We start from the raw sequence: 21,802 nt of genomic DNA, 5'->3' as shown, positions 1-21,802 counted from the left end.
CAGTACAGAAATCTGGTCCATGTTTTCTATCAATCTGAAACTTAAGGTCAAGTAAATTGAAGACCTCTGTGTACTTCATAAGATTTTTAACATTTGTGATGATCTCAGGAAAATCAGGGTCCAATTTCCAGCACGCTAGCCAAGTAGCTTGTCATAATACAAGGCACCATAAAGACCAGTTCCAGCACTGACTGTGATTTCCAGTGCTTAATGTTGACGGCCATGTCAAGGCCAATGTGGTAAGCAGGACGTTGTGAGAGCCACAATAGGTGACTATCAAGTTTCCAATTGTTTTGTCTGTAGTATTCTCTCACTTGTTTTCAGGAAATAGCTGTCAGTGGCAAGGATGTTTATTGTCCATTTTACCTACCAGTGGAGACTAATGGGCCTTGTCCCTGAATAACAGTAGGCTTTGTGCTGATAGTGCTTCTCAGAGACTTCCTAGGTTTTGAACCAGGAGGATTGTCCCTTCATAATCTTGCCTAGGAAGCCGTGGCTATTTTTTTAAATGAAGAAAAACTGCCCCTTACCCTTGACTGTCTCCACCATCAGACTGGCACTCAGATAGTACAGTGCATATCTGTGAGCAATGGCCTGCCAGCATCATGTACCAACCCACTGTGCTCACTCCCTAGTTGTTAATTAGCTCCTCATTTCAAAATGTAGGATTATTTGTAATGCATTGTACAGCACTGGAATCTAGAAATAGCTCTCATATCATAATTCTGACCCTTGAATGAAATTCCAAACCGGAGTGTCAGCATATACATGGAGTAGGGTGGGTTCATTCGAGCCCAGTCTGATCCTGTTATTAATTATCATGTAACTTTTATCAGAGTCCACTGGGCAGTGATTTCTGTCCCCTCTCTGGCCCATGGGCACTATCTTAGCTGGATCAGTGAACTCAGTATAGATTATCAATCTTCTAATTCTGCATGATGCATTTTTCTACAAAACTCAGGAAATGTGTGCACATTGTCATTATAGCACAAGAAACAGTACGCATAGTGAGATGCCTGTATAACAGGTTATGCTTCTGCCTGCAGATAATGTTGCAACCATGATTTCTACTTTCTATTTTTAAATTGCATTGCACAGTGCACAAAATTACAGTGATAATGCGCCACCTGCAGAGGGGAGTCTTCTCGAAGGCAAGCTTTATATAATTTATTGTGGCATAGAGAAGGTAATTTAGTTCTCAAATCATTAGTGATGTCCATAACAGACAGCCAGTAGTTCTCTGAAAACTACTGAATCAAATTTGATTGAATAATAATAAGAAAACAGGAATGTATTATATTAAGAAGTTAGAGTACTTAATACAAAAGGAAAATACTGTGCATGCTGGAAATGAGAAATAAAAACTGAAATACTCAGCAGGTCAGGAAGCACCTGTGAAGACACCAGACTTTCAAGTTAATGACCTTGTTCAAATCTGGAAATAATTAAGGCCCACCGGCAGATTCTTCCCAGTTCTGAATGGTGTGGGCTAAGGAGAGGATTTTGTGGGACTAGTACATGATGTCATGTAAGGCCCTTCAGCCTTGAAATAGGAAAGTTGTATTTTCCAATCAAGTTTTGGACATCAAGGTGAGATGTTCTCGAGTAAGCTCATTATCATCCTCATTACTACCTAATCTCAACTCATTAAAATGCAGGCTGCCATTCTCCCCTGGCTAGATAGAAAACAGACATCATGATTTCCCAACATGAAACTCAGAGTGGGCACCTAGCAGCACCAATTTGTTGAAGAAGGGCTTATGCCCAAAACGTCGATTCTCCTGCTCCTTGGATGCTGACTGACCTGCGCGCTTTTCCAGCAACACATTTTTCAGCTCGTGCTTGGTCCAATTGTCCAGCCTTCCAACTTAGACACCCGGCACCAATATCTCAGATATGCTCCATAAATAGCACACATCTCATATACGTGGTTGTTTGAATCTGATACATGCCAGCCTCATTTCAAGATCACTGCACATTTCTGATCTATTTATGTAGAGTTCTAAACTTTGGAATGCACCGGCACCCATTATTGCAATGCTACAAGGAGACTGTGTACATAGGGATGGGCACCTGGATCACAGGCTGGACCAGAAATTATCTTATGGCACGTGCTCATTCTCTTAGCTTTGCACCTATTTGGACTCTCACAGCATTCATAGGTCTTACTTTTATATCCTTTGCCCCTCAGCCAGACCTTAATTGCTCACTGTATTTCTGTCTTGCTTTGCTGTTCAGCACGGACCGAAAGCCAGGCATATTGGCATTGTTGGCGGCAGTCATCAGAGAAGCAGGTGGAGCCGAATGTCAGGCATCCTATCACCTGCCTTGGCTTATCTGATCCAAAGTGGGTCATTTTCTTCTGGATTGAGAAAAGAGAAGGGGTGGACTAGCACAGCTCCTGGTGCTGTGGAGGAAAATTGGTGAGGTAACCTAGGTGCGTGAGTACGAGGAGCAGAAGCCATGCAGTGTTATTGATTTTAGAGGATTGGGTGGGATAGATTGTGTGAGGGAAGATATTTAATGTGTGACAATGTGATTGATAGAGCATGAGCCTTGGTGGGATGTGAATGCAGTAGCGGCGTTACAGAGAGTGTGAAATAGCAGAGAATGATGCTGGCACAGAACTGTCTGAGGAAGGATCACTGGACCTGAAACGTTAACTCTGATTTTTCTCCACAGATGCTGCCAGACCTGCTGAGTTTTTCCAGCAATTTCCATTAGCTAAATATGAGATGATTCAACTCATATGCTTCTTAGAGACATAACTGATCTTGGAAAAAAACAGAGGCAGAGAAAGTGGAAGGGGAAAAAAGAATAAAAGGGTAGTTCTGCATTTTGTGGAAGGTCAGACAGATTGAATGACAAAAGAAATGATGGTGCAAGACAAAAAGTGTTTGGGTGATCACTTTATATGTCATTAATTGACCACTTACAGTCTTCAAATGGCAGTAAGTTAGTGGAAACATCGAGCTAGGGACTTTCTCACCAGAACATAACTCAGGCAGCGGCAAGAAAGTGGCAGGATTCTTGCATGACTGCAGCTCACCTAATTAGGATGTCTTCCTGACGCCTCTGGGACTAGAATGTTCTGCTCAGAGTGTCTTGGAATGCTATTAGAACTAGTATAAGGTGGTTGTGAAGGATGTTGATATTCAATTAGCAGCACTATGATTGCACTTCCATTCATTAAGTTTATAAAATTGGCTTCATGAGAATTCTTATGATACGGTGGTAATGTCTCTATTCTGAGCCAGAAGATCCATGTTTAAGTCCCATCTGCCCAGAGATGCATCACAGCCAGTTTGCACAGGTTAATTAAAGTAACTATAATGCTGGTCTCAGAGTTTCTTAGAGAACCATGCAAGATGCAAAGTACTCCACCTCTCTCCCATCTACTGAGTTGTTCTGTTTGGTCTCTTACATGCTTAAAATTCAGGCACAATAGATACAAAAAGTGCAGAAAATCCAAAATAAAATAGAAATGTGACACATTAAATGTGACTTGCTGTCAATCTATCTGTTGTTAGCTTGAGTATTAATAACAATAAAGGTTCTAAAACAACTGGAAACATGTGTTTAACTTACTTCTCTGTCGTCTATTTTCTTATGTGCCTTTCTTAGTAGGGTCATCATTGATTTTTTAAAAAAGTGCTCTTGTAAATGTTTAACATTAAACAAGCAGACAAAACGTGTCCAGAAACCCTAGCCACTCTCTCCTATATCAAAGGTATCTTGGAAATAACTGCCAGACTACTCAGATCTCTTGGCATCATGGTAGCGCACAAACCCACCACACACTAAAACAGCAGCTAATGAACTTGAAAGACCCTATACAGACAACAAGCAAAACTAATGTAATTTACAAAATGCAAGAACTGTAACAAACACTACATTGGGCAAACAGGCAGAAAACTAGCCACCAGGATACATGAACATCAACTAGCCACAAAAAGACATGACTCACTCTCACCAGTATCCTTACATACAGATGAGGAAGGACACCACTTCAACTGGGACAACACATCCATCCTAGGACAAGCCAAACAGACATGCACAAGAATTCCTAGAAGCATGGCATTCCAACCAGAACTCTATCAACAAACACATTGACTTGAATCCCATTTATCACCCCCTGAGAAAAATAACAGGAAATGTCATCACCACAGGGAATGACGTCACCAACTCAAGGAAATCTAAACACATAAATAGAAAGCGGGCCATGTAGCCAGTGCTTCCTCCAGAGGCTAACTGATGATGTTACCTAGTATGGTGACGAAACATTTGAAAACAAACCTTCTAGCTCAGCAAGCAAACCTACATTCAGAACATCAACCTGAGCTACACATCTTCTCTAAACTCATTTAACATTAAATTCTATTCTAAAGATTCTAGCAGATTGAATCTAGCAAGTCACTCAGACATAAAACAAACATCACAAAATCAGAACAATCTCAGTATTGTAAGAACAGCATTGCTACAAAGTTAAAAATCACACAACACCAGGTTATAGTCCAATACATTTATTTGGAAGCTCTAGCTTTCGGAGCACTGCTCCTTCATCAGGTGGTTGTGGCGAATAAGAACATAAGACCCAGAATTTATAGCAAAATATTACAGTGTCATGCAACTGAAATGATATATTGAACAAACCTGGATTGTTGTTAAATCTTTCACCTTTTAGAATGGGTTGCAGGCTTCAGTTCATTCATATGTAAATCTCAGAACTTCGTTTAGTTCTCGAGTTATCTTAAGGTTTTATAAAAAAAATATGACATCTCAGCTCAGACAATGCAATTAAGATGTGGGATTAGAGTCTGGCTGAATCCCAATCTTGTGTCAGGCTGGTTCTACTTGCAAAGTGGAACTTACAAAATATTACATGGATTGACTGTTGAGCAAACTATAATGTATCCTCAAATATAATTCTGCAAATACAAATTCACCTCATATACTTGTGTGTGTGTGTCTGTGCATGCATGAGAGAAAGAGAGTGAGAGAGTGAGTGTGTGTGTATGGGTGTGAGAGAGTGTATAGTGTTATGGGGTCACCTTGTAGTGTGACATGAACCCAAGGTCCCGGTTGAGGCCATCCTAATGGGTACCGAACTTGGCTATCAGTCTCTGCCCAGCCTCATTGTGTTGTTGTCTATCCCAAAGTTCGCTTTGGAGGATGGTCACCCGAAGATCCAACGCTGAATGTCCCTGACCGCTGAAGTGTTCCCAACTGGGAGGGAACACCCCTGTCTGGTGATTGTTGTGCAGTATAAGTTCATCTGTTGTCGTATGGTCTGCTTGGTCTCTCCAATGTACCATGCCTCAGAGCATTCTTGCCTGCAGCGTATGAGAAAGACAAGGTTGGCCAAGTCACATGAGTACCTACAGGTGATGTCTCCACAGGTAATGGTGGTATCTGTCGACACTCTGACATGTGTTGCAGTGATTGACATGACAGAGTTGTACATTGTTGTGGTCGATGTTGCCTTGAAGGCGAGGCAGTTTGCTGTGAACAATCATCTGATTAAGGCTTGGCGATTGTTTAAAGGCGAGAAATGAAGGTGTAGGGAAGGTCTTGGCAAGATGCGCATCCTCATCGATAATGTGTTGCAGGCTGCAAAGAACATGGCGTAGGTTTTCGGCTCCCAGGAAGTACTGGACAATGAAGCGTACCCTATCAGTTGCAACCCGTGTCTGTCTCCTGAGGAGGTCATTAAGACTTCTCTCTGTGGCACGCTGGATCTGGCTATCGATGAGTTGTGCATCAAACTCTGTTCTTATGAGGGCATCCTTGAGCACCTTCAGGAGTCTGTCACATTCCTCCTCATCTGAACAGGTCCTGTGTATGCGTAGGGCTTATCCATTGGGGATGGCTGTTTTAATATGTTTAGGATGGAAGCTAGAGAAGTATAGCATTGTGAGGTTATCCGTGGGTTTCTGGTAGACTGAAGTACTGATGTACAGAGGCAGTCAATAGATGTAATATTTTGTAAATTCCTCTTTGCAAATAGAAACAATCTGACTCAAGATTGGGATACAGCCAGACTCTTAACTCATACCTTTAATGCACTGTCTGAGCGGAGATGTCATCTTTTGTTATAAAATCTTAAGTTATCATGAAAAGGTGACTTAAACAAAGTTCTGAGATTTACATATGAATGAACTGAAATATGCAACCCATTATAAAAGACGAAAGACTTAACAACAATCCAGATTTGTTCAATATATCATTTCAGTTGCATGATACCGTAATCTTTTGCTATAAATTTTGTGTCTGATGGTCTTATTCTCAACAACAACCTGATGAAGGAGTTGTGCTTTGAAAGCTTAGTGTTTCCAAATAAATCTGTTGGACTATAACCTGGTGTTGTGTGATTTTTAACTTTGTCCACCCCAATCCAACACCAGCTCCTCCATATCATTGCCACAAAGACAGTGGTGGCTCAGAAATTCCTTACAGGATATATAGGAATGACCAACAAATGCGTAATGGCCAGCATGGCCCGCCTTTCGAAAGTAACATTTTGTAAAAATATTTCATTGATATTCCATAGTATCCAATAGCAGTGAATTTACACTCCAATCCTGCCAAGTCACAAGCCTCGAACACAGTATCAGCTGCAATAATGTAAAGCTGATACTGTAATAATATAAAGATTAGAAAGGATAACACAACAATACCCTTCCATTTCTCCAGATAGAGGGTCAATGCCTCTCTCTAAGATGTGCCTTTATCCTTCATCATGGTGCCATGGAAGTAATAGAACATTGGTAAGGCTGTGCAGGTAAATGGACCCTTACTGCAGGTAGAATTAATTCTTGGGAAGAAGTTACCCAAAATAGCACCAGATTCAATCTGCCTCTGCAAACAAATAAGTAATAGTGCATTGCACGTGTGTGGTCCACATTGTTAAGTAATTTCCATGTTCAAATATAAAATGTGCCAAATTTATTCACTTTTTCTATTAATCATATTAATCACTATTAATCATATTGACTAACTGTAGATAGATATTTCATGAATAGCTCTTTGAAAATGAAAGGAATCCGTTTGATGCTAACTTTCATGTAACCTTTGTGCAAGATTTCCCTTTTTCATAATTGGCCTCATACCTTGAATCAGGAAAGAACACGAACACACAACTTGTTCATTTAGTTGCTCCTACCCGCATCCCTCATTTCAGTACAATAGATGGCAAGCATGCATATACTGAGGGCTGGCACTGGCCATCTGTCAGTCTCAACAATGGGCCTGTGTAACTAATGAGATAGAGTTACACTATGTCTGAATCTGTGGATAAACAACTCTCCATACCAGGAATGAAGAAGCAAGAAGCTGAGAGGTAAGACATGCATTTGGATAGAAAATATATCTGAAAAATCTTTAGCACTATCTCAAAAGACATAATTGTGTATTCATAGAATTACAGCACAGAAACTTTGTCTATTGGGTTGTGCCAGTATTAGTTTTTTAACGAGACATCACTATTATAATCCCATTTCTCTGAGTTTTCCATAAATCATTATATTTTTCCTTTATAAGTTATCACAAATTTATTTTTCAAGAATACCACATATGAGTTTTTAACTCACTCAAAATCCATCCACTTGCACAGAATTAAAATCAGGGTGATAAAATTTATGTCTATAATCACTTCTTGCAAAGCATTCCATTTTATAATAATTCTTTGTGAAGATTGTCTTAATTATCCTATTGGGCAGTTTTGTCACAAGATGAGGGCCACAGAGCAGTATTAACGCTTGCTTCTAAAGATTAGACAAACTGTGGTAGTTCTTAGAACAAAGAGGACTGAAAGAATTTTAATTGAGATGTAAGAAATTCTGATAATTCTTGCAAATGCTTAGTCTACCTCAGATTACGCTGAAAGGGTAAATTGTGACAAACATTTGAGCAAAGGGTGAAGCTGGTTGTTTCACACTGCTGTTGTGCAGTAGCAGCAAGAGCTGTAACCTCTACTAACAGAAATACTGCTGTCAAGCCAAAAAGATGTTCTGCCTATTACACAAACAAATAATGTGGTGTATGAATTTCAGTGCTAGTGTGATGCTAGGTATGTAGGTTTTATGTCCCAATGACTGATTGTAGTAAACAGCACACCTGTCAGCTGTTTGTAATGGATAGAATACTGACAACAATTCAAACAATCCAAGCTTGCGATACTCGGAAGATTGTCCAATATTAAATATGATCAGACAAAGTTTGCTAAGCTATCATGACTTGTTCAGCAATTCATATGAATAATAATAAAAACCAATTTAAGTTAATCAGTTGGAATCACAGTGTTGTTCATTGCCAGAAGACTGCAAATACTCACATGCAGGGCTTTGTTCTTTGGAAATGGGGAAAAAAAATCCCTGGTGCATTCCCTACGGCAATGCGTTGACCAATCAAAGTTGACGTCATGATTGAAATCTAAATAAAAGCTTTTCAACTAACTTTTCACTATGGAAGGACTCTACTTGTCAGAGACCATCTGCCAACCAATCAGAGTCCACTTCTCATGCAGGATAAATTGTTCACTTTAAGATTTGGTAGTGCTGCAGTTATGTTCTAGAACATAGAACATTACAGCAGAGTACAGATCCTTCAGCCCTTGATGTTGCGCCATCCTGTGAAACCAATCTGAAGCCTGTCTAATCTACACTATTCCATTATCATCCATATGCGTATCTAATGACCTTAAAGTTGGTAAGTCTACTACTGTTCTACACTCTTACTACTCTCCGAGTAAAGAACTTGCCTCTGAAATCTGTTCTATATCTATCACCACTCAATTTAAAGCTACGTGTACTAATGCCAGCCATTACCATCCAAGGAAAAAGGCTCTTACTGTCCACCCTATCTAATCTTCTGATCATCTTGTATGTCTCTATTAACCTCTCAACCTTCTTCTCTCTAACAAAAACAGTCTCAAGTCACTTAGCGTTTCCTCATTAGACCTTCCCTCCATACCAGGCAATATCCTGGTATATCTCCTCTGCACCCTTTTCTATGCTTCCACATTCTTCCTATAATGCAACAACCAGAACTGTACACAATACGTCAAGTGCAGCCGTACCAGAGTTTTGTACAGCGGCAACATGACCTCATGGCTCCAAAACGTAATCCCTCTACCAATAAAAACTAACACGCCGTATGCCTTCATAACAATTCTATCAACCTGGGTGGCAACTTTCAGGGATCTAATCATATGGACACAGAGGTCTCTCTGCTGATCCACACTACCAGGAATCTCCCCATTGGCCCAGTACTTAGTATTCTTGTTATTCCTTCCAAAGTGAATCACCTCACACTTTTCTGCATTAAACTCCATATACCACCTCTCAGCCCAGCTCTGCAGCTTATCTATGTCCCTCTGTAACCAGCAACCTCCTTCCACACTGTCCACAGCTCTATTGACCTTAGTGTCATCCACAAATTTACTAACCCATCCTTCTCTGCCCTCATCCATTTATAAAAATGATAAACAGCTGTGGCCCCAAAACAGATCCTTGCGATACTAACAACTGAACTCCAGAGTGAATATTTCCCATCAACCACCATCTTCTTCCAACTAGCCAACTTTTGACCCAGACTGCTAAATCACCCTCAATCCCATGCCTCTGTATTTTCTGCAATAGCCTACCATGGGGAACCTTATGAAACCCTTTACTGAAATCCATATACACCACATCAACCGCTTTACCCTCATCCACCTGTTTGGTCACCTTCTCAAAGAACTCAATAATGTTTCTGGGCCATAACCTACCCTTCACAAAACCTTTCTAGATGATTATAAATCCTATCCCTCATAATCCTTTCCAACATTTTACCCACAACCAAAGTAAAGCTCACTGGTCTATAATTTCCAGGGCTGTCTCTACTCCCCTTCTTGAACAAGAACATAACAGTTGCTATCCTCCAGTCTTCTGGCACTACTCCTGTAGATAATGACAACATAAAGATCAAAGCCAAAGGCTCTGCAACCTCCTCTCTAGCTTCCCAGAGAATCCAAGGTTAAATTTCATCTGGTCAGGGGACTTATTTATTTCATGCTTACCAGAATTGCTAACACCTCTCCATATGAACCTCAATCCCGTCTAGTCTAATAGCCTATACCTCAGTATTCTCCTCAACAAGATTGTCTTTTTCCTGTGTGAATACTAACCAAAAATATTCATTTAGCACCTCTCTTATCTCCTTGGACTCCACACACCACTTCCCACTACAGTCCTTGTCTGGCCCTAATCTTACTCCAGTCATTTTTTTATTCCTGGCATACATGTAGAAAGCTTTATGATTTTCCTTGATTCTACCTGCCAAAGACTTCTCATGTCCCCTCCTGGCTCTTTTTAGTCCTGATCAGTTCAAGTCAAAAAGCTTCAATAGCCTGTCTCTTCTTTCAGTAATATTTGCAGGAAATATGAAAGTAGATAGTGCAAGTTATAATAGATACTTAAAAAGGAAAAGAGTAAGTGAAGTGAACACTGGTCATGTTTAATTTAGATAAATGAGAGATGCTGCATTTTGGGAAAGCAAATCTTAGCAGGACTTATACACTTAATGGCAAGGTCCTAGCGAGTGTTGCTGAACAAAGAGACCTAGGAGTGCAGGTTCATAGCTCCCTGAAAGTGGAGTTGCAGGTAGATAGGATAGTGAAGAAGGCGTTTTCCTTTACTGGTCAGAGTATTGAGTACAGGAGTTGGGAGATCATGTTGCAACTGTACAGGACATTGGTTAGGCCTTTTGGAATATTGTGTGCAATTCTGGTCTCCTTCCTATTGGAAGGATTTGTGACAATTGAAAGGGTTTAGAAAAGATTTGTAAGGATATTGCCAAGGTTGGATGATTTGAGCGCTATAGGGAGAGGTTGAATAGCTGGGGCTGTTTACCCTGGAGTGTCAGAGGCTGAGGGGTGACTTTAGAGAGTTTTATAAAATCACGAAGAACATGGATAGGATAAATAGACAAAGTCTCTTCCCTGGGGTGGAGGAGTCCAGAACTAGAGGGAATAGGTTTAGGATGAGAAGGGAAAGATGTAAAAGAGATCTCAGGAGCAACTTCTTCATGCAGAGGGTGGTACATGTGTGGAATGAGCTGCCAGAGGAAGTGGTGGAGGCTAGTACAATTGCAACATTTAAAAGGCATCTGGATGGACATATGAATAGGAAAGGTTTGGAGGGATATGGGCCGGGTGCTGGCAAGTGGGACTAGATTGGGTTGGGCTATCCAATTGGCATGGATGAGTTAGACTGAAGGGTCTGTTTCCGTGCTGTACATCTCTATGACTCTATCTAGAAACTGAGCCTAGGAAAATAAGCAAATAATGGTTGAACTGAACATATATTTTGTGTCTGTCTTCACTGTACAGGACACAAATGACATCCCAGAAATAATTGTGAATCCTTGGTGAGAGAGAGGAGGGAGCTTAAAACAATTATGTTCACTGGGGAAATGGTACTGAGAAAATGATCAGAACTAAAAAGTAGCAAGACCCAAGGTCCCGATGGACTTCATCCTAGGTTCACAACACCAGTGGTTGCGGTGACAGTAAATGTATTGGTTTTAACTTCTGAAGTTCCATAGATTCTGGAAATGTCCAATCAGATTGGAAAATGGCAAAATTAACTACTCTATTCAAATACAGAGGGATCAACAAGCAGAACATCTCAGGCCAATTAATTTAACATCAGCCTTTTGGAAAATGCTAGAATCTTTCGCTAAGCTGTTAGAAAATCTCATTGCAATCAAGCAAAATTATCATGGTTTTGAGAGAGGGAAATTGTGTTTGAATGATCTATTAAAATGCAACTCAGATAAGGGAAAAGTTGTGAAAGTGGCGCACTTAGGTTTCCAGAAGGCATTTGAGAAGGTTACTACACAAATAAGGTGCTCATGGTGTAGTGGGGTAACACATTAGCATGGATAGAGGACTGGTTAGCTCACAGGAATTAGACAATAAGCATAAATGGGTCATTTTGATTATTATGTAATATGAACTGAGTGGAGTGCTGCAGCAATCAGTGCTGAGTCCTGAACTACTTATAATCTAAATAAAATTGATTTTTTTGCAACGACTGAATATATTGTTGCTAAATATGCTGATGTCGTAGACAGATATGAAAATAATCTGAGAGGAGGACATTAGGAGTCCACAAAGAATTGTAGGACTACAATGTGAATGGACAAAAAAAATGGCAGGTAAAGTCTAATGTAGGAAAATGTGAACATAACAACTTTGGCAGGAAAAATAGCAAAGCAACATACTATTCAGATGGAAAGGGACTGCAGAATTCTGAAATACATAGGGATGGGGATGTCTTGATAAATGATTCACAAAAAGTTCATATGTAATTATAGCAAGGATTAGGAAAGCTAATGGAAGGTTTATTGCAAGTGCAATGGAAAATAAAAATGGAGATATTTTGCAACTGGTGTATAGGGCATTATTGGGGCAACATTTAGAAAGATGTATACAATTTTGCTTTCCTTACTTAAGGATTGCCTTAATTGCATAAGAAATAGTTCAGAGAAGCTTCACTCAACTGATTCCTGGATCAAAGGGTTATCCTATAAGGAAATGTTCAGTAGGATGCTTCCCTGTCCATTAGACTTCACAAGAAGGAGAAGTCATCTTGTATGTTTCAAAAAGGGAAGGAGACTTGAGAGGTGTATAATAAAATGATACGTCCCCTTGTGGGAGGGATTAGAATAAGGAGATACAGTTTCAAAAGAAAGGGTCTCCCATTTTAGATAGAGATGAAGAAGAAATTTCTCTGAGATGGTCACGAGTCTTTTCACGGAAAGCAATGGAAGCAGAGCCATTAAATACTTTTAAGAGAGGTAGATTGATTGATGATTAACAAGAGAGTCAACTGGAACATCAGAGGTAGGCAGGAAAGTGCAATTGTGACCGCAACTGAATATATCAAATGACAGAGCAGGCTTGAGGGGCCAAATGGCCTCCTCACATTCCTAATTCCTATTTATTATTCTACCATTGATGATACAGCTTCCTAGCCTGGGCCTTCGATAAGGGAATCTGGAATTCCTTCCGACTTCTCCTAGCTCTCAACCTCCTTTGCTCGTTTAAGATTAGTCTTAAAAAGTTTCTTTTACCAAGGTTTTTATTATCTGTGCTATTATCTCTTCGGGCAGCTTATTATCAAATTTTATTTGCTAATGTTCTGTGAACTGCCTTGGGATGTTCTATTTTGTTAATGCTGCTATGCAAATATGTCTTGCTGTTTATACATGTTCAAGGTTTGGGTAATGGTTTGTAATTCAGGTGCCGGTTGCCGTGGTTGTGGCTTTCCTCGCCAAGCTGGTAAGTTAATTTGCATATGCTTTGTCCCTGGCTAAGTGACATCTTCAGTGCTTTGGAGCCTCCTGTGAAGCGCTGCTGTACTGTGTCTTCTGGATTTTATTTTGTTCCATTCCTGCTGCTTCCGGTTGCCGGTTCCGGTAGTTCGTTGTAGTGTCTGAAATATTGGGACTAGGTCTATGTGTTTGTTGATGGAGTCGGTGGATGAGTTCCATGCTTCTAGAAATTCTCTGGCTGTCCTCTGTTTAGCTTGTCCTATGATTGTTGTGTTGTCTCAGTCAAATTTGTGCTCCTTGTCATCTGCGTGTATGGCTACGAGGGTTGTAGTGTTTAGTGGCCAATTGGTGTATGTGGATGTGGATTGCTAGTTGTCTGCCTGCTTGTCCTATATAGTGTTTCATGCAGACACCTACAAACAGAATACATTGCATCATCCTCCACCATTTCCGTCACCAACAAATGGAATACATCGCATCATCCTTTGCCATTTCTGCCACCTACAAACAGACCCCACTACCGGAGATATAGTTCCCTCCCCAACCCTATCCACTTTCTGTAAAGACCATTGCCACTGCTACTCCCTTGTCAAATCCATGATCCCCAGCAAACCACCCTCCCCTCCCGGCACCGTTCCCTACCACCGCAGGAATTGCACACCTGCACCCACACCTCCCCCATCACCTCCTCCAAGGCCCCAGAGAAGCCTTCCAAATCCTTCAGAGCTTTACCTGCACGTCCACACATTTCATTTACTGTACCCATTGCTCCCGTTGCGGTCTCCTCTACATTGGGGAGACAGGACACCTACTTGCAGAGCGCTCCAGTGAACATCTCCAGGACACCCACACCAACCAACCCCACTGCCCTGTGGCAGAACACTTCAACTGCCCCTCCCACTCTGCCATGCAGCTACTGGGCCTCCTCCATCGCCACTCCCTAGCCACTCGACGCCTAGGGACCCTCCAACCCCACGGCATCAATGTGGATTTCACCAGTTTTCTTATTTCCCCTCCCTCCACCTTATCCCAGTTCCAACCTTCCAACTCAGTACCATCCTCACGACCTGTCCTACCTGTCCATCTTCCTTCCCATCTTACAGCTCCACCCTCCTCTCCGACCTATTAATATTACCTCCACTTCCATCTATGTATCACACTCTCAGCTACCTTCCCCCCAACCCCACCCCCTCCCCCCTCCCTCCTCCCTCCTCCCTCCTCCCTCCTCCCTCCTCCCATTTATTTCTCAACTCCCTAGGCTCACAGCCTCATTCCAGATGAAGGGCTTTTGCCTGAAATGTTGATTTGCCTGCTCCTAGGATGCTGCCTGACCTGCTGTGCTTTTCCAACACCACGCCCCTGACTCTAATCTCCAGCATCTGCAGTCCTCACTTTCTCCTATGTCTCTTATTTACCAATTTATCAACAAATAGAAAAACCCTTTAGCATTTACATTGTTAAACACAGTTGCATTTAACCTTCAAATCCAGCTAGCTGATGTCAGTACTTGTGTTCTAAATGAGCCTAAATTTTCTCCATCTTATTTGAGTGGGATAGCCTTCTATTATCTCACTTTCTCTCAATCATATCCATGTCAATCGCCTCAACTATTTTTTGTGATAGCAAGTTCCACAGTTTAACTTCTCTGTGGGTAAAGATGTTCTGTTAAATTTTGACTTGATTTATTTGTGACTATCCTATATTTAAATATTTTTGGGGATGGCCTTGCAAGGTTCTGTATATGCTCATGATAACTTTCATGCTGTTCAATTCAGTTCCTCTATTAGAGTCATAGACTCATACAGCATGGAAACAGACTCTTTGGTCCAGCCAGTCCATACTGACCATGTTCCCAAACTAAACTAGTCCCAACTGACTGAGCTTGGCCCTAATCCCTCCAAACCTTTCCTATTCATGAACTTATCCAAATGCATTTTAAATGTTGCACCTGTACCTGCATCCACCACTTTTCCTGGAAGTTCATTCCACACACAAATTACTCTCTATGTAAAAAGGTTGCCCCTCATGTCCTTTTTAAATTTCTCTCCTCTCACCTTAAAAATATGCCCCCTAGTTTTGAACTCTCTCACCTTAGGGAAAAGATCCTTGTAATTTACCTTATTTATGCATCAATAAGGTTTATAAAGCTCAACACCGCATGCTCCAGTGAAAAAAGTCACAGCGTTTCCAGTCTATTTTATATCTCAAAATCTTCATCCCCAGCAACATCCTGGTAAATCTTTTCCTAATCCCCTCCAGTTTAATAATATCCTCCCAACAACAGGGTAACCAGAACTGCACACAGTAGTCCAGAACAGGCCTCACCAATGTCCCATACAAACTTAACATGATGTACTGGAAGGTCTGAACAATGAGGCAAGCATGCTGAATGCCTTCTTAACTATCCTGTCTAACATTGATGAAAATTTCAAAGAATTATGTAACTGAACCCCTAGATCTCTGTTTTACAATACTATCCAGGGCCTACCATAAATTGTATAAGGCCTGTCCTTGTTTGTTTTACCAAAATACAATACCTCATATTTATCCAAATTAAACTCTATCTGCCACTCTTCAGCCCATTGGCCCAATTGATCAAGATCTCTTTGTAACCTTTTTCACTGTCCACTATACCGCCAATTTTGGTGTCATCTGCAAATTTTAACAATGTCTCCAATATTCTCATCCAAATGATTTACATAAATAACAAACAAAAATGAACCTAGTACAGATCCCTGTGGAACACTGCTGGTCACAGGCCTCCAGTCTGAAACACAACCCCCCACCACCACCCTCTGTCTCCTAATATAGTCAATTTTGCATCCAATTGGCAAGCTCAGGCTGAATCCCATGTGATCTAACTTTACTAATCAGTGTACCATGTGGGAACTTGTCAAAGGCTTTACCAAAGTTGAAGTAAACAATGTCTACTGCTCTTACCTCATCAATTGTTTTGGTTACTTCCTCAAAAAACTGAATCAAGTTTGTGAGACACGATTTTCCTTGCATAAAACTATGCTGACTACCTCTAATCAATGCTTGACTCTCTAAATGCATGTAAACCCTACCTTCAGAATCACCTCCAATAACTTGCCCACCACCAATGTCAGACTTACAGGTTTATCATCTCCAGGCATTGACTTATAGCCTTTCTTAAACAATATTTTGTTGGTTTTTGTTATGGGCTTATGAGAGTGTTTTGCTATTTTTGGAATTTGTGAACATGATCATTTTGAAAAGACCTACTAAATCTCCCCTAACTTCTCTAGTACCTGAAAAAGAGCAAGGAGTTTTGGAAACAGAAAGAAAATCACCTTCAAGGTAATTATTACACTGCTAGAGAAATGCTAACTGAGATGTACCCAAGAATTATACTGTACCAATCGTCTTGATAATCAGATTTTCTTAAAAACAAAAACACATTTCATTAAGCATAGCTTTTGATATTTGCTCCAGTTTATCATACAAACCACCCCTTCTATGCCAACTGGTGCCTCAGTCCTCCTGGCATCTCACAATAAGCTTGACTGCCGCTAGCCCTGGGAGACATGACACAGAGAGTGTCCTCATCTTGCATTAATTGCTCAAATTGAAACTATGCCACATCTCTTGAAGCTAGATGTTGCTCAGTATCCCTTTGATATGATAATGACATGCTTCTTAGCAGATGAATATGCAAATTAAAAGCAGTAATTTGGTGGCATGCACCTGCCGACACGTAACGCTATGTTCATGTGCTCTGCAGCAACCCTAATCGCACAAAAGCATCTCGGTGGTGAAATTAAATTCTAATGTTGCATATTTTAAGCAGATGCTTTACCTCTTGTTACTAAAATGCCTATTTGGCAAAAATTGCAGCGTGAGAGTACTCATTTCACATGTATGCTAATAATTTGGATAACATTTCATTTATGCAGGCTGGGTTAAAAAATAACTATGGTTTTTAATGGTATGTCCGAATGTTTCTACTTTAGTTTAAAGATTATGAGAACGGCACACAATATGGAAATGCGATCTAAAAGCAACATGTTAATAGGTGGCATGTGGTGAAATGTACAAATGTAGCACAGGTATGTGTGAAATTAAAAATCTAATATCAAGCATATTATATATTTCCATAAACCTCTAATCTTATCATATCATTTATTTTTCGAAAAGTAATCTGAATATTATGAACAGAGTTTTGTAGTGATGTGCAACTTACACTCATTTGATTAATGTAATAACACCAAACCTGTTTGCTCAAGTATTTTCTTGAGATAGCATTAGATACTTAATATGGCGATGAACATTTTAATTACTGTGCACTAATTGCTGTTTTTATTAGTGCTTTAAAATGAGAATTTTGGAGTTGACTGCAACATACGTTTGGTACAAAGAGTTGAAAAATCTGAAACTCTCAAATGTATACTGCCACAGAGGAAGTATTTTCTAGTATGCAATGCATACTAAAAAAAAACAAAAACACGTTCACATTGGAAGCCACTGATGCAGCTCTTCAAGCTGAAACAGACCAATTTGAATGACGTGTCCAATAGATCTGCCTCCTGGCTGGTTACCATAACAGTGAACAGAGACTGGCATCCTTACTGGCCATGAATGCTGATTTGTCCAAAACTTTTAGCATTGGACAGGATAAGATCCCAGCTGCAAATGAATTTTTCAGAGGTGTTATTGCTCACACAATATTCTTTTTTTAAATCTTACACCACTCCCGTACTGCCATTTTGTTACTGTCAACTAAAACAGCTGACTTCTCATCAAGCTATGCTGCCAGCTTTTCCTTTTAACCAGAATACAGAACAGTAGCAAAGGAGATAGCATCAAATATTCTTCATATATAAACAAGTATATTTAACATGCATCCACAGGGCACTGTCATGTCCTCCTTCCCTTAATTGTGGGAATGCAATTAAACAGTTTAACTTGGCATTGGTCATTCACGCACTATACAAAGAGCAGCAGAGTGTCACACTGAAAACTCCAGTATGGCAAAAATACGATCTGAAGTTTAAGGTATACACACATTCTCTTATTCAGAGAGCTTGGTTCAACTTTAGCGTCTGTATAAATCCTGAATAAAAAAATTACAATACTATGGTTGAATAAATGAATTTTCATCTTTTAAATCTTTATTTCCAATGCTTATGCAAGATCAATCTTTTTGATTCTCTCCGGCACCTTGCATCTTGTCAGGAGCTGTATATTATTCAGCTCTTTTTCTTGAATTGGCATTTCCATACAAAAGTACAATGTACAATAATTTTCTTACTTTAACGTTAACAATTTTGTTTTGGCAGATAATGATAATAATGTAAGCCACAATATCAAAATCAACTGATTTTACAATGAACAACTGATCTCTGGTCAAAGCAGGTATTCCTAGTTCCATGTCTAACCTCTTATACTTTGTTGCTAGTAATCGGTCAACAGCAATTATGTGAACAAAAGAATAAACTCTTAGAAAATAGAAATGCTAAACTAACGCACAATTCAATATAAGTTCAATATTTACAAGAAGAGATTGTATTATCTACAACATGTTTGTAGTTGTTAAAGAATCAGAATTCTATATGTTCCATTTAACAGACAAATTCTATCTCTGCCATAACTCCTCTAGATAATCAATTCCTAACAGTGTATTTCTCTCAAGTGGCATGCGTGAGCAAAACACTTACCATCTAACCACTTAATGGAAACTAAATTAAATGGACTGCTGCTCTGTCAGAATGGTAAAACAGAATGAGCTCAGGATGCATTAACATGTTACATCTGAGCAGAAAAAGTGAGAAATCAACTACAAAATAAACAAATACTGTTTACACTAAACTTTTCTCTGTTACTGGCAGAGGTGTGACTAAGTACAAAATTACAGACGGCATATCAACATAGCTTTCAAAACTTGCAATTTCAATAAAACATCCTTCATAAAAGTTATAACATTTGAGAAAAATATATTGTTATTTTGATTGACTACTTTAGAAAACTTTGTCAGAATCACATCTCATACTGTTTCCAAGTCACTTGTCTAAAGATAAACAATCATAAAAGTTATGGCACACTGTCAAATCTTTCCTAATAGCTACTAACTCAGATAATGTATCTTAAGTAGTGTGCACTTATGTTAGACATGTTCTGGAAAGTGCAGCATATTTTACCAATAAGAGTCCATGTAACTTATTTGAAATCTGGGTCTGAGTCAGGGTCTTGTCATCTGTCAGATGACAACAGAAAGCTTGTTGTGCTTTATTTCCAATTCCATCACTCATTTGTTTTGTGCAAGGAAAGACTATCAGGCTTACCGCCTCTACCTCCATGTACTTGTCAAAGCTTTGACAAGGAGTCACTGGTCTATCAACCTTGGTGACCTGATTCTGTTTATCATACATTTTCCCTCAATGCACATTGCATATTTGTGAGTTTCAGCCCACCCAAAACATCCAAGCTCGCAATATATCACCCACAATACTTATCTGACTGCTAATTCCCCACCCTCTTTCCATCCAGGTGGGTGACCCTGTGAGCAAGCTATGTGGCCTCAACAAAAAAGTACAAGCTTGCTACCTGTTAGAAATCAAAAGTGCAGTCAAACATCAAACCTGGAAGGCCTGGAAGAGATCATTTTCAGATCACATGAAATCAGGATGAATTCCATCAATTAATTTGTTCTGTGTTTAACATTTATTTAGTGCTCAATATCAGTTTATGTACTGGACAGTAATAAATTGTCTCATTAACACATGTATTCTGTTTCTGATTCTGACATCAAACATCATGAACATGGAGGATCAAACCTCCATATCTAGTTTAAAAGGGAAGTGAAAGAATATACATTAAAACCCATTAAAGCTCAGTTGCCTGTTTGACAAGATAACTTTATGTTCCACCCATTTCTAATTTCTAGTATTGGTAATATTTAGAAGCAATAACAAGAGAAATTAAACTGTCACTATTTTATAGAAATGCTGTGGGAAATGTAACATGCAAAGTCCTGAAGACCATGATTATCCATAATACAAGAGAAGGTGTGATAAAGATTGACAAAATGGATACATAACTGACAGGTTATTTCTTTTAGACATAAAAAGATTGAAGGGTGACCTAATACAGGTTTTTAATATTGTGAGTGGGTTTTATAGATTACACGCAGAGATGGTTCCACTTTTGCCTTCTCAGATAGATGTAAAAAATCTCATCTTAAAGAACCACGGAAAAGGTCTCCCAATATCCTGACCAATGTTTACCCTTAACTAACGCAGAAGGCGGAATGCACCTCTCCCCAGTGTTGCATGGCTAATGGTGAGAAAGCTGGGAAAGTACAGTAAGAATGAAAAAATCAAATTCTCAATGATGAGAAAAATGTTCCCAATTCTCCAATTGTGATTTCAAAATCGCACAATTGAATAGAGACTACCTTATTTCCATGTATGTGTATCTCTTTAAAGCCCCAACTCATTTTATTTAAATGACACTTCAGATCCTCTTCGCCTTCACTGAGAAACGAGAGGGCACATATTCAGAGTGGGTGCCTGGAGACTGTTGATCACCAAATATTAGCTCTTCCCATCAATGTCCCTGCATGCCTCCTCAACTTCTTGTCCATGCAAGTTGACATCAGCAAACTACCAACCTTAGACTCAGTTATTTTTAACACATTCAGCCAGGTGCAATTTTGTCACTTTTTCCATTCATGGACTGCAAAACAACATTTGGCTGTGATATTCCAAATGAATAGTTATTCAGTAATACCACCCATATGGTTTCAATTTGCATTTAACTAACAGGTTAAATGGCCATTTATGGCCATTTCTGCAAAAATAATGTTTACTTTTTAGACATAGACATGGGAAAAAATTATTGCTCAAACTTAGGAAATGTGGAATAAGGTGTTGCAGACTTTAAAAAATGCATTACTGGAACTCTGTGTTGCATTTCCAGGGGTGCTTATTCAAGTGGTGTGGGTGAATAATAGATACCTCGGCTCCATAGATGGGTGTAAGTTCAGTTTTGTCTAGTGATAGACTTATGACTGTTTTTTCAACCAGAATCAGTTGTGTATTCTGCAATACTCAGCATTGTAATAACTTCTTTATTAGATCCTGGGTAAATAGCTTTGTGGTTGGACAATACAGCAGGAACATTCAACCTGTGAAGGAGAAACCATCTCTCTCCTCTCTTCTGAGTGAAGATTAAAATAACATTCCATGTAGCTAACTACTCTCTCACTTTGTAAATTTCTTTAAAAACCCTGAAATTATGAACCTTCAACTGGTGAATTAATTGTTCAATTAACTCAAAGTAGAAGAGATGAAGCTGTAAAAATAGCAGGTGAGATTGCATAACTGGCTATGTGATATTGAAAAGCTTTCAGTACTAATAATCCAGAGGGATTTGGAGTTAAATTAATTTGAAAGCATATAGTAAAGACAAAGGAGCAGATTGTGAACAGCCCAGTGCAGGCTGTGTCGTCATGGAGATGACTGTC

General features: G+C 39.6%; 1 protein-coding gene and 1 long non-coding RNA gene across 2 annotated transcripts in view; one reads left to right on the top strand and one right to left on the bottom strand.

Moving 5' to 3' along the window:
- The window catches only part of LOC140478876 (uncharacterized), an 859,005-nt gene that overhangs the window by 369,358 nt on the left and 467,845 nt on the right, over nucleotides 1-21,802 (bottom strand). The window lies entirely within an intron of this gene.
- On the top strand, nucleotides 7,259-20,027 carry LOC140478491 (uncharacterized). The gene is made up of 5 exons (XR_011960775.1): nucleotides 7,259-7,339; nucleotides 16,587-16,638; nucleotides 17,292-17,387; nucleotides 18,618-18,693; nucleotides 19,825-20,027. It is a non-coding gene; the product is annotated as an uncharacterized lncRNA (long non-coding RNA).

This window comes from Chiloscyllium punctatum, chromosome 6 (assembly GCF_047496795.1).
Source record: "Chiloscyllium punctatum isolate Juve2018m chromosome 6, sChiPun1.3, whole genome shotgun sequence".
NCBI classification, from domain to species: Eukaryota; Metazoa; Chordata; class Chondrichthyes; order Orectolobiformes; family Hemiscylliidae; genus Chiloscyllium; species Chiloscyllium punctatum.
Note: the sequence above shows the minus strand (reverse complement) of the source record. Positions and strands in the feature narration are given on the sequence as shown.